At 39.5% G+C, this 13,857-nt stretch overlaps 1 protein-coding gene across 4 annotated transcripts in view; it reads left to right on the forward strand.

The window, feature by feature from the left end:
- The window catches only part of GBF1 (golgi brefeldin A resistant guanine nucleotide exchange factor 1), a 97,660-nt gene that overhangs the window by 39,695 nt on the left and 44,108 nt on the right, over positions 1–13,857 (forward strand). The gene's annotated exons all lie outside the window — the stretch shown is intronic.

Here is a 13,857-nt window from a genome sequence, read left to right on the forward strand (position 1 = left end):
TGAATCTTTTCTGTTTTGCTTGGAGCCTTGCTTAGCTTTATAGGAAGTAGAGAGTAGTGGAAGATGGAAGATTTTTTTTTAATTAGAAAAAACGAGTTGTGTGCCCATTAGTGAAAATGAATTTGGAGTCTGGGTACTTAATTACAGCAGAAAAGTCTGTTATGTAACCTTGGTGAAAGCAAGTGATTTATTCCTTGCTTTGAGGGTCTTTTGCAAACTTTAATGTGAGGAGATGGATAATGAAAACTGAAACAGTGATTGACTCTAATCAGACCACTCTGCAAATACAAGCTCCTGTCAAAGAGGTGTGGCTAGAAAATGGTCCATATGTATCTGAACAGAATTGTATTCAGAAATAGGGGCAAAAAAAACAATGGTGTAGTTCATTAAGCAACACTTCTTTTCTTTTTGAAATGTGAGTGCACATGGAGCCATCTCAGAGGGGCTAAAGAGACCCACAGTCATGATTTTTTTAGCAGAAATTTCAGTTGGGCTTAGGGCAATGTTCTTCCTACAGACACTTCCTGCATCACACTTTGTGTGATTCCTCTTTATGTTCTTGCCTAAAATTGATGTGTTGTAAATCTCAGCTCAGGTGACTCTGTGTTGACATATGTAGTCTTAAGTGGTGAAATCTGCCCACACAGAGACCATAGCTTGGCTTTTCAGTATGTTAAAAAAAAAATGTGGGAGCAAGGAAGGAAAGAACTACTTCCTTCAATTTAATAACTTTTTCCCCCCTTTGGCCTCATCTCCGCTTGAAATGTGAAGTGCATCTGAAGGATTCTGCTGTTCCCCAGAGCATGTCATTATCAATTTGAAGGAACCTAGCAGGTGAAGCTAATATATAAGGAGCATTTCTTTTTCTCTGACTCTCTGAAATGCACACAGTTGTGGATGTTTGTACTCAACAGAACCAGTGTGAAATTTAGTCACAGCCACAGCATGTGTTCCAATTTTCCAGGGAAACTTTCTCCCAGCTGTGGATTAACCCTTTCTCCACTCTGCTTTCTGGCTCTCCAACATTTTGTGAAATTTCAGTGAGCTGTTTCTGTGGCCAAGGAAGACTTGAGAGCTCGAAGAAGAAGAATTAGGTCTCAATCGATGGTTGTATTGGTATAAGATTAAGTAAGGTTAGGAGTGGATGGGGTGCATGGAGGAGGTGTTTTAGTTTCTTTAAAACAGTTTCAAACTTGTTATATATCTCCATAAGCCTTTCTGCTAGTGGAAAATATCGACTGAATTTAAACTGTTAACTGCTAAGTTAAAATCCTTACATTATTCAGGTAAATAACCCTAGTCTGTAACTGTTACTATTACTCCAGTAATAAGGTGATTCCAAAGCACGCAGTGATGTGCAGTCATATTTTAAATCATTTTTCGAAAGGATGTCACAAAAGTGAAAATAACGCATACTCAACATTGCCCATAGCCTTCAGCTTTAGGCAGAGGGTGAATGAGATGCTCGCTTGTAAGGGAGATGTGGTACTTTGCAGCACAGTGTCTTCAGCTTCTTTTTCTCTGTGTCCATATTAAATTAAGTAGCATCCCTTGTCCGTTGCTGTTCTTTACACTTATTTCTGTGTTTTGATTCTTCTTGTACTGCAATTCAGTCCTTCACAGAGCAGGAGAATGCCACCTTCAGACTGCCTGACGCTGGACTGCAGCAGTTTCAGTTGGATACTTAAAAGCTGAAGCAGGTGGTGGAAACTCTATTCTCCTTTTAGTCCGATTCACTGAGTGCCTGCCTTCAGCTGAGGAATGGGGAGGGGAGGAGAGCTGGGCTTCATGTCTGCAATCATGGACTGATTGATATTTTCAGTGCTTCAAACAGTAGTGGAATGTCTCCATAAATTGACTCTGAACTTAGTGGAAGCTGAAATGGTTGCAGTGTGACTAAAGGAAGTTTTCTAATCTGAAGTTGTGATCCGGAACCTGGATAGTTCTAAAACAAGCTCCTATTTTGTATTTAATTAATGTCTGTACTAACCAGTAGAAGACCTGGGAAGGGAACCTTTTAGCTTGGTGAACGTTGCAGTGGCTGCATTTGTAATGCAAAATATTAGAAAGCTTTGTTTGTTTGTTTTTGCTTTCTTTCACAGTGAGCAGAAGTTGGAATTGGAATAATATAGGTAGGAAGAGACCTCTGGAGGTCATCTGCTCCAGTCCTCTGCTCAAAGCAGGACCAGTCTGGAAGTCAGATTGTGTTCAGGAATTCTGGATACGCCTAGGGATGGAGCTCCCAGAGCCTCTCTGGGCAAACTGCTGTGGTGTTCAACCACATGTTTTTAGAAAATGTCTTTCATATTTTCTAATGACTATTTCCCATACTGCAACTTGTGTCCACCACATCTCATACTTAACTGTATTCTTCCATTGCTTTATTACTAGTAGAAAGAGCTCTTTTCCTAAATGTGTAAGGTAATAGGAGGCTGAATAGACATTCTGATGTGTTTGGAAACTTTTTTTTGTGCTAGTTATTTGAAAGCATGAGGACTTCCATTGTGGGGTTTTTCAAGGGCTAGTATTGACTCCAGTGTATTCTTGTTAAGCTGTGGGATTTCTTGACTTGCAGTATATATCAACAACAGTTCTTGTCTAACAGCAAGCGCTGAATCTTGAACAAGGCTATCAGTTGAATTTGAAGGTTTACTGCTAAACCTTGACCTAGAAGTGGCAGTAGTCTTGAGTACAGGGTACTTCTCTGTTTTATTGACCATCATTGAGAGATGGAAGCACTGCTGGGAGGAGAGAACACCATAGCTAATTCAGGGTTGTCTGAGGAATGATTTTGGTAATGCTGAATGGAGGTAAGAAGGCATGAGAAAGGAAAGTACTTTAATAGATTTATCTTTAGATGGTGCTTAGTTAATAGCATTAACTTTGTGAAAACCTGAATGATACATCACAGACTCAAACTTCTTTGTAGAGGCCTTTATATACTAATGTCTCAGAAGTCTAATCTAGGACTTATATGTAGGTGTTTTCAGAGTAGAGTAAATATTGTTGTATGCATCGTTTCCACATGTAACTGGAGAGCAGTGAAAGAGTTAAAGTGAAATATCACTTGGATTTTTCTCCCTTAGCCACCCTTAAGAGGAATAACTTTTGCTTCTGCTCATCACCGATCCTTTGTCTGATGCTTTTTTTTTTTTTTTTTTGTTAAAAACATTCTTTTTAATTCAGTGTGATAAAACATCCGTTATTTGTAAGTTGATTGAGCATAAAGTATTTCATTATAAAATGGTCATCCATCACTGAAGGCTAAGGGCTGCAAAAAACATTAACTGTGCACTTTTGGCTGGAATGCAGCTTCTCCAGAATAATGCAGCTTCTGTGTGAAGTATGCAGCGTAAAAAAATTGACTGTTCACGAAAACAGGTGCTTGCATTGCTCTCCCAGAGCCTTGGGATTTCATCCCAAGTTTTTGGAAGAGCTCTCTAAGTCCTTCTGTTACCTAAAGTCACTTTCTGTTTAAGCGCTGGCCTCAAAGCTGAACAAGATACTGCTCTGTATCAAGTGGTTTTGTTCTGATGAGGCCATGAGAATTCACTGTTTAATTGCTGCTTTGGAAAAAAAAATGTTTGTTTCCTCCTTATTCATCAGCTCCCCTAAAATTTGAAGCTTTATGGTAGAGTTCCTAAACACTGCCTCATTAAAAACGAGTGTCCCAGCACTGCCACATTATTACTAGTCCTGACTCCAATATGTGCCTCTTAATTTCCTTGATGTGTTGTCACAAACCGAGCTCTGAGCTACTGTTTCTCTGTGTGGTAAATCAATTTATTTCTGTCTTCACTGATGTACGGTGCTCACCATATTTTCCTAACTTATATTTGAACTTGAAAAGTAGCTTCTTTCATCAAGGGTCTTAGTTAACTTTTAAGCTGGGAAAAAATTGGGGTGATAGGACAGGAAGCCTTCATTGCATCACTCTTAGTGTGAGTTGCTTTGTTGAGATTATTCCCAGGTAACCTGACGGCACAGCATTTACAAGGCCAAATATTTTCCCTTTCCCATGAGGAGATGTAGCAGAAGTGAGTTGCCCAAAAATGAGAAACTGATATGAGTAGCAGCGGCTGAGAGTAAAGCTGCTGTATCTACCTATGGCCAAGAAGCTTGCCACCAGTCTGATGCTCAGTGCATTTGTGACGTGTATGTGCTTATATCCTGTTAGAGCAAATTCTATGGTTTTTAAGAAATTTAAACAAAATTATTCTGTCTCTGGCTTCTTACCAGGTCTTGGGAACACTCTGGAACCATAATGATTCCATCCCAAAGGTCATGGCAGTAGAAATTCTAGAGATAGGAGGTTAAAGCAGAGTAGTGTCCACTGACCATTGGGTATTTCACTTAGGAGAGCCAGGCAGCTTTGTGTCCTAAGGGAGGGAGAGAGGGATTGAAGAAGCCTGTGTAAATGTGTGAGCAGGATGTTGACTTCAACAAGCAGTCATATTTACCTGTATGAATAAAAGTTTTGTGCTGTGCTATCACTTTCAGGTCATGTGCTGGACAACATGCAGTCAGCAAAAGCCTTTATTGAGGCCAGGACAGGGTCGCTCAGTTGAGCTTCTGAAGCACTCTAATGCTTTCTTCTGGCACTGGCATATAGTATACAAAAAATATTGGTGATAGTCTGAAAGAGGCTTATTTGGCAACTTTATAGAGAGTAGAACCATTGTTTTCTTCAAAGATGTAGTGCTAGTGTATACTAAAGTTACCCAGTCTTGCACAGAGTAGTGTGGATAAATTCTTTTCTCCATCCATCCTCAAGAACACAATATTCACTTGTTTTCATCGCTCTAGGAATTAAGCTGTGCTTCAAAGGCAGCAATCTGTTTTTTTACTTTTGTTTGTATGTGTTCACTGCTTGCTTCAGCACTGCAGAAGGAAAATGAAAAGTCACTTAATGTATTTGTTGTTCTGATGTCTTAAGGTAGTAATGGTATTGACTGCCAACAGGCGAGTCTTCTCTTCCTTTTGCTTCTCTTTCCTGTCACTATAGGTTTGAAACTAATATTCAAAGTCTTGAACCCTGTTCTCTTGAGACTCCCATTTTTCATCAGTGGCAACTTAGGGTATTGATACTTGAATTCTGTGTTTTGCCATAAGTACTTAGAAATTGTACTTTCTGGTAATAGCAAGATGAAGCATAATATCTCCTAGATTGGTTCAGGTTGGACAGAAGTACTTGTGTAAATCATAACATCAGGGTACGTTAAACCTTGGAGACATTTTTTTTGTTAAAAGATTTTCTTTGCTCTTGGCCCCTCAGGCTTTTTTCATTTAACTCTTTGGATTTTGTCTGTTTCACTGATGCTTTTTAGATTCTCTGGCAACATGAGAAATGTATTGGCTTGCTTGGGATTTGTTGTTCTTCGATTTTCTTTTAATTTTTCCCTTTGGCACTCATCAGCTTCCCTTGAGGAAGGAGTAAACAGGGCGAGGTAATGTTCAGACAGCTAATTGATGATAAAAATGTAATTCTTTTTTCCCAGCCTCTTAGAAATAGAGAAGCTTTTCCTTACACAATATGGTGAATTTGCAATGAGAAAGCTGTTCATAGCAGCTCCACAAGGCTGTGGAGAATTTCTGAGCTTTAAAATACCAGGGAAGAAAGTTTTAATTTCTCTTGGGCTTTTAAATTGTCTACTTAGTTTGGACCTGGTACTGTGCAAGACGTGTATAAAATACCATGGCAAAGCAAGTACGGTGACTGAATGGAGTTCTGTAAAGTATCACAACCTAATTGCTCTTCCTTCGACATGTGCCAATTTCTTTTAGGGAGGAAAAAGAGTGCTTAAACATGACACACATCAAACTTGTGCTGTCAGTAAGATGGACAGATCAGTCCATCCTCAGGACTTGGCTGTGCAATGCAATTCCCCGTAGGTTTCATTTAGCCTAGTCGGCCTTGTTAGTGTGGCCATTCTCTCTTTCTTGTATTAGGAGAGAACCTTGGGAAACCTGCCTCTAATTCACAACAGCAGCAAGATCAATAACTATCAGTGTTTGGTCAAGGGCGGATGAATTTGTCACGGGATGACTGCTTTTTACTTTGGTTTAGTTTGATTTAGTAATTTCATTTAGAGTCGAATGTCTCTACGTTTGAGGACTGCCCCTGGGTTTTGAAGCTCAGAGGTTGTGCAGGTTTATCGCGAGAGCTGGCGTGTGTCCTGTGTGTTGATTTTTCTGTAAGAAATCTTTTGGAATAATTTCATCTGGCTCTAAACAGAGATAAAAGGTGAAGCTTACCAGTCTTTCAGGGATGTGCTTTCATTAAGCTGTAAAGGTTTTTATTGCAGATTTTGTAAATTAAATACTTTTTCTCTGCAATTCAGTAATGGGTGCTGCTTGCTTAGTGTGGTGAATACTGTCGTCTTTGTAGTGAGGAGGAGGAAGTTCTTTGTCTGAGATCTGTTAACAGAAAACTACTATGGACTAGGCTCAGTAACTTGGATTCTTGGTTGTTTCCTATACTAGAAGACGGTGATTTTTTTATGCCGTGCATTGACCTCTGTCAGAATGAATCCTTGACTTTTATTTAGCAATAGAATACTGATTTGTTTATTTTTGTGCTTAAAAAAGATAAACAGTGAGTCTTAAACTTTAAATTTGGTTCTTCGTGAAGTAGTTGATTCAAAAAATTGAGCTAGGTGTAAGTCCAAAAACATGGTTGCTTCTATGTCAGCAGTGTGTAAGGACACCAGATGTTGGCAACAACTTAAGGGAATTATAAATAAATGGATGATGCTGCTTTATTGCATCTTTGCTGATCCTACTGAATTGTGAAATAACACTTGCATCTCATCCACACATGTATTGTCATGTTTCTTTTAACTGCAGTATAATCTGCTTGTAAAAATAGCTTTTCAAACCTCCTGCCAGGACAGTGAAGTACGCAGGTCCATGAGTGAAGCTGGAGGAGTGTGTGTTGGTCATCTCCAGCTGTGGTTCTGTTCTTCCACATGGCTCAGGGATAGAAGTTGCCATGCAGCTGACACTTTCTTCAGTTACCAGCTGAAGAGCTTTGCTATTTACCAGCAGCTATTGCTATGCTGAGCCTATTAGAAGAAAGGAGGATCTTTGTGTAGGGATTAGCATATTTTCCAGATTCCAAAAACTGCTATGAGCACTGTGGTGTTCCTTTACAGACATCTGGGAAGTTACTGGTGCTTCAGTACTGTCTTCTACCAAAAATGTTATGCTGAAAACTCTTGCAATGAGTGTAAGTTGTCTTAAAAACTATAGTTTATTTATTTTTCTTGGCCTTTTCATTCTACTGCTATGGGATATTTTTTCTATTAAAAAAAGTTGCACTTCCAGTTACCTGTGAAATTAACTGAGATATAGCTTATTGAAGGACCTTTTGCTTTTAGGCATGTGTGAAGGATAATTTTTCTCATCTGGAAGTTGTTCAGAGCTTGGGAGCTCTCCTATGGGAGAAGGCCCATCAGAAAGGCATAGGAACTTGAGTCAGTTTTTGTTGAATTTGCATATGTGGCTTTCCAAACCATGGATCTTGATCTAATCTTTCTCTGCAGTGTGCTCTTGTAATCAGGTGTTGGCGTAGTGCTTATCTTCCAGTATGAGGTAAGAGGAAAAGTTTCTAGAAGACAGGCCTGGATTAGCATTGAAATTACACTAAGAGGTAGGTGGGTGTTACTGTTGACAGTGGCTCTAAGCACTCTTGTGGAGACCAGTATGGAAACAATAGGTTTTTACTGTGTAGGATAGGATAATTGATTTGTTACCTTTTATCAGTCGGGTTCTTCTAGAGGTATTCAGGTCACAGAGTGAGAGGAAACATTCTGGGATTCATAGCAAGGCCTTCTACTAGTGACCTTCAACCTCTGTGCCATATTACTGTGCAGTTCATACACTGAATATGTGTCAAATACAATTGAAAAAAAAAACAGTTTGGCCAATCTCAGCTGTCTCCAGAATGCTAAGAAATGAGAGCAGAATTAAACAAATTCTTCCAACTTCAACTTTTGAAATAAACCTCTGCTTCAACAACTTCAGTTCTGCATGCAGGAATATGTCTGTATGACTGGTACTAAAAATTCAAAGAAAACTGAGTTGTTGTGGTGGGCTCGGAAATCATCCCAAATCTTTTTTGTTTCTAGACTTTATCTGAGTGGAAACCACAAATGTTTGCACGCTGTGATTCCTGTGACTTCCTATTGATGACATTTGTTTTCATTGTGAATAAAGTGAGCTTCTGCTTTTCATAATATCACATAAGTGTATCTCCCTCTGGAGCAGAATACTATGGCTGGGTAAAAAGCACTTGAATTAACAGTGGCAGCACAGTTGGAGTTTGCAGTGTAATTTTGGCTGAGGATATCAGAGTAAGTACCTGCTGTGAAAAATTGTCCAGGAACTTGTAATGGGTGGTCAGAACAGCTGAATTTGGATTATGGCTTTAGTTAAAAACCCTGATAACTGATGGCTAACTCTGCTGGGACTGTCAGTGCTCCTGCTTTGTTGATAGAGGTCAGTAATTCCTATAAGAGACAGAGTTTCAGTTGGGTTTATGTCACCCTGACCAGAGGATATCAAGACTGCCAAATGCGCAGTATGCATTGTCACCCTTCTGAAAAACAAAATCTCAATTCTGAGGGGCTCTTGAGATCTTGGCACTGTGGAGTAGTCATTTGTTAAAGTCATGTTTAATGAAAGGGAGATAAACACATGAAGCTGAAGTGTGACAAATGAAAGCATTTGTGCCATTGTAATGAAATTAGGCAAACAGAACAGACTTGGCAGCTCAGGGTTCCCCCTGTCAAACTGAATTTGTAATTCTAGCTTTGCATTCACGTGTGGCTGTGAATGGCACTGTTTCCTCTTGATGTGGTGGTCCTGGATGACCATTTTAATTCACAGAGAATTAGGTTTGAAGAGTGTTATTTTACAGGCATATGAAAAAGAACAGTTAGTTCTCTGTCATTGGCTTGAATGTCTTTTAATTTTGTATTTATTATTTTCTTCTATTGTAAATAGAACTTGTGGTAACACTGCAACAGAGTATTGCTTTCAGAGATACAAGCTGATACAAGTCCCCATGGTGGGCTAGTATGTTGCGAGGTGCAATCCCCGCGGTCTGTCAGAGCAGCCTGGAGTACTTGGGTAGCTGGAAAATGAGGACCAAGGCTCCTAGCTCTTCAGCTTCCCCCGAGCTGTCTGCCTGGGCAGGTGCAGAACCCAGTTCTCTCTGTGTATTAAGAGCCTAGATTGAGGCTGTGCAGTGATGTTTCGGGGTTTCTGTAGGATGTCAGATGACCTCTCCTGATACATAAAACGTAATGGACTCTGCCATCGCTATGTTCAGAAGTAGGACTATAAATTTCTTAAATCATAATAGCTGCTAGGTCTGGCTGTAGCCAGATAGCTGTATGTAGTGATCCATTTTGTTTGCAGTGAGAAATTTTATAGAAGAATATGTGCTTCATCCTAATTTAAACATTGTGTTTAAATTGTGTAATAGTGGCTGATCTAGACCAAAACAACAGCAAAAGCTCTGATTGGAAGGTGGAAATGTCTTTTCACTTGAAACCTTGTCTGTACCAAGACTGTGAGGAGGGGAGCATATGGCCAGGAACAAATTAATGTGGATTAGGTTTTTTTTAATCACATATTAACTAAGGGCCAGTTTATGAAGGTTAACTGGAATAAGCTATTGGACAAAACTTCCTAGCTGGAAGAAGTCAGAGCGTGCCTTTCACTGCAGGTGCAGAATGGCATGTGTAACAAGTCAGCCTTCAGAATCTGTTTTCAGAGTGGTGAAATGTGTGCATCCCCCATTCATCAGCAGCAGAGCTGACGAAGTTGTAGTTTTGCCAAGGGACCCAGAACCGATATGCATATGTTGTTCTGTGGCTGCTGCCTAACTTACTCTGTGTGCAGCAAACTCATGCCACGAAGATTTTTAGGAAGGAGTGAGTTACAGTACTTTGTTTGATAGATTTGGTAATTTCTAAATTAACTCATGGATAGTCGTAAGGCTCAGTCAAAGGAGTTGTTGCTTGCTCTGTGATCCTACATTTGTATCTCAGGGAGAATAAGCTGCAAGTTAGTTCAGCAGTCAGACTTTAGAAATGCTTTTGAAAGTCTGAGGAGCATGGCTACTGATTGCCTTCCTATGTTTTAAAAGGCAAATACAACATTGTCCTTTTTACTTGAAACTGTACTTCCTTCTTTAGCCTATTTAGAGAGAATGCAGTGATTTCTCACCTTGGCTAAAAAGACAAAAAGTTTTGGTGGTTAGTGGGTGAACCAAGAATAAGCTTCATAGAGTGTAAGACCAGAAGGGTCTGCAGAAAATGTTTTTGAAGGTGAGCCGTGACATGCTTGCTGGGTGCCTCATTTATCTGTGCCATAAATTCAGTACGCTTCTAGGCAGAAGTCCTGAATTGCTGGACTTCTCTTCTGCTAGTGTTATTTTTGTCTTTTTCTCATCTTGAGAAGGAAGTAGAATGCCTGCTCGTTGTGCAGCACAGTGCATAGGCAGTGCTTAAGCATCGTTCTTGTCTGAGCGCGTCTGCTTCGGAGGGGTGCGTGGGATAAAATTCAAACAGCCTTTCTGAAGGCTGGGCGTCAAAGGCCAACAGCTGCTGCCTAAGAGGAGTCTAGGTCATGCGGTTTGAGTTGCAGTTGCCTGTCCTGGGGACAAATGATGTTGAAATAACTTGTCATAAACAATTTTTTCTCGTTCACTTACTCTGATTCGGAACGCATAGCCGATCCTGATAAGAGTCATTCATGAGTGAAGAGTTTAACTGCCAGAGAAAGCAGCTTGTGTGAGCATTTTAGATCAGGAATGTGCCAACAGTGTGCTAACAATAAGAAACCTTTTCCGAGAGGGACCTGCTCCTGTGCTTCAGGAGCGAGCAGCGCCAGAGGTCTGCCGATGCTTGTTTGCTGAAGTGCCCGAATGGCTGGGTGGGATTGCTGGGGTGGGAGCTAGGTGCTTAAACATGAATTAGTTGTTTAAATATCTTTATAGACATGTGTGCCTAAGCGCAAATAATCCATAGGTTGAGGGAGGGAAAGCTCTGTGGTCTTTGAGGAATTCTGTCCTCATATTAAAATCGCCAGCCTGGAGTTGGCTTTCTGATATGCTGCTTAAGGTATTCCTCCCCTACTTTTTGATTTCTACACAGTACTTTGGGTTAGCGAGTATTTTGGGGCGCAGTCTTGGTGCTGGTCTCTGCTGGCTTCCCTGAAATTTCAGTGAAGGGGCCCATGGATCATATATTAAAAGAATGGGATGGGCTTTCCTTCTGGTCCCTAAAACAGCCTGGGCTCTTCATAAAAGACTAGATTTTGTTTTAATATTGTTTTCTCTAGCTTAGAGTGGATTGACAAGGAAGGCTTCCTGTAGGAATCTCTAATGAAGCTTGGATCTCCTGTGTATGCTTGTTCATTTTTACCTCTGGCAGTATCTTAGGCTGAGGTCAGGCTTGTAGGTTTTTTTTTTTTGCAGTTAAATGTAGTTATCTAAGCAGAGTAGCATCCCATGTTTTCTAATTCAAACACTGCAAAATATCTCTTGCTGAAAAGTATATTTGGAGAAGCATCTCTATCAGCACTGCTCTCAGTGGTTGTGGTTTTCTCACTTGCTCTGCTAGGTTCTGACATTGCAGAATCAATGCGATGAGAAATCAGCTGCTTTTTTGGAAAATTTTTATGAAAGTTCAAGTACATACTTCAGGCATTCAGTATGTACTTCATATACTTTGCTTTGGGAAAGGAATTGTAAAAATTACAATTATTCTACTGCCCTTCCTGAAGATCTCTGAATTTATTTGTTTGCAAACGTATTTACTCAGGAGAGCACTGCATTGCTTTCGAAGTTAGATGGCTAAGAAAGCTGCGGATTTCATGTGACCTAGCAGGTTCTCTTTAGATGCCTGTAAGCTTCTCTTTCATGTAGTCTTAACTTATGAATAGAAGAATTTATTTTAATGAACATGTTCCTTCATTACCAAAGTATTATGAGAAATGTTACTAGATAAAACTTTGGCAAAATGGAATTAACGATGTGATCGGCATTTCACTGACATTTAGAACTCTCAGAGAGTAGTTCTTTGGTGGGTAAATGTTGCATTACAAATACTCTCTTCGTGTGTATTATATTTTTGATATTTTTTTTGATGACACAGCAGCAACTATCCAGTCTGAAACAGTTTTCCAGCATGCGCAAAATCTGTTTCAGAGAGCTTAATGTAAAATGCTCTGTTACCATAAAAGCTGATGTCTCTGAGTGTCAGGGAAGCTGGCCAGAGCTGCTGTGTAATCAACAGCATGTGTTAAAGTTATACCCTAATTATGACAAACCATTTTGTGGATCTTTATGGAAGAGGAGACTTCCAGTTTAACTACAGGGGAATCTGGTCTTCAGCCAGTTCACAAGATTTACATCCATCTTGTCCTTCGTAGGACTCCAACTGAAAGAAAAAAATAGAGTCCCTATGGAAAGGATCTGCTTTGGGGAAGGAAGGCTGAGTTTGAATGTTGGTCCCTACTGTCTTCTTATATTTGATGTTGTCCAAATGCTTGTAACCACAGACAAGTGCTCTGCAAAGCACACTTAAATAAATATTGATGAAAGCATGTCTTATGATCCTCTGCATTTCTGTGAGCTATCGGGAGGTGACACAATTGTAATGCCACACCAGAATATTATCTGATGAGTTGGGGGAGTTGTTCTTAAGCCAAAAAGATTGAATCATCACATTCCTTTTAACCTCTCGGAAGTTAATAGTTGGCCTGAGTTGAACTAGTAGCTGGAAGGTGAGGGGTTGAGGTTCCTTCTTTTAATTGCAGTTCTGTTTCAGTTAACTGCAAAACTATTGCATTTTTAAGTCTGTGGAGAGCACACTTTAAAGCAGAAAAACATAAAAAATTAGCAACAACAAAAACATCAACAAAACTTTTGTTCTTACTCCTTTGCTTCCCCACAATATTTTTTTCAAAGGTCTTCGTTGAGATGCTTTCTGTTTGCTTTTTACCTTGATACTTAAAGAATAGGAAATGTGATAAAAGAGAACTTAAATCTTCTTGATTCTAAGATAATTTATACTTTTTTTTTTTTTTCAGATAAAATTATTGGGTTGTGTTGGCAAGTATAAAACCAGTAACTTAACTAAAGATTCAGGAATTGCAAACTCTTTCTCTCATAACGATTCAGAAATTGTAGGCCTTTTCTTCCCAGTACCAAAGAAGCTCTTATGACACCTAATTGAAATACTGTATCATTGAAAATGTAAAAGCCAATGTTTCTGATATTGTGAGCCATTAGACTTGATAACTTTTTTATTAGGAATAATAAAATTAGGAATAAAAGGTTTCAGCAAGTTGAGCCAAGTGTTTGTACTTAAATTGATCTGTACTGCAGAAATTCTGGCCTCAAGATTACCTGTGTCACTTTCAATACTCTCTTCTTTGCCTCTGTACTGGCTGTATTGTGGTTGACTTCACCTCCTTCTTAATGCTTTTTTTTCCTAGGTCCTCCTCAGGAGTTGTCCAATATTCATCCCTTGTGCTGTCATTTTTTCCACTTACTCTAGTTGTTGTTTGTTTGTTTGTCTATGGTTTTTTTTTTTGTCTTCACCAAGAAAACATGCTATGTTACAGAAATGCAATTTTTATTCAGGAAAATTGTTGCAAGAGATCCATTTTGGTCTTATATTCTGCATGTGATTAGTATGGGCTTGTACGTATAGTAGAATGTTACAGAAGTGGCGGAGGGTGGGATAGGTTCTACATAATTCACATGATTGGAGCTGCTAGAAAAATGCAAGCGTATCTGCCAATTAATTAAAATGTAAATTTAGGTAGCACTGCTTCTGT

This window comes from Phasianus colchicus, chromosome 8 (assembly GCF_987193195.1).
Source record: "Phasianus colchicus chromosome 8, bPhaCol1.hap1.1, whole genome shotgun sequence".
Classification (NCBI taxonomy): domain Eukaryota; kingdom Metazoa; phylum Chordata; class Aves; order Galliformes; family Phasianidae; genus Phasianus; species Phasianus colchicus.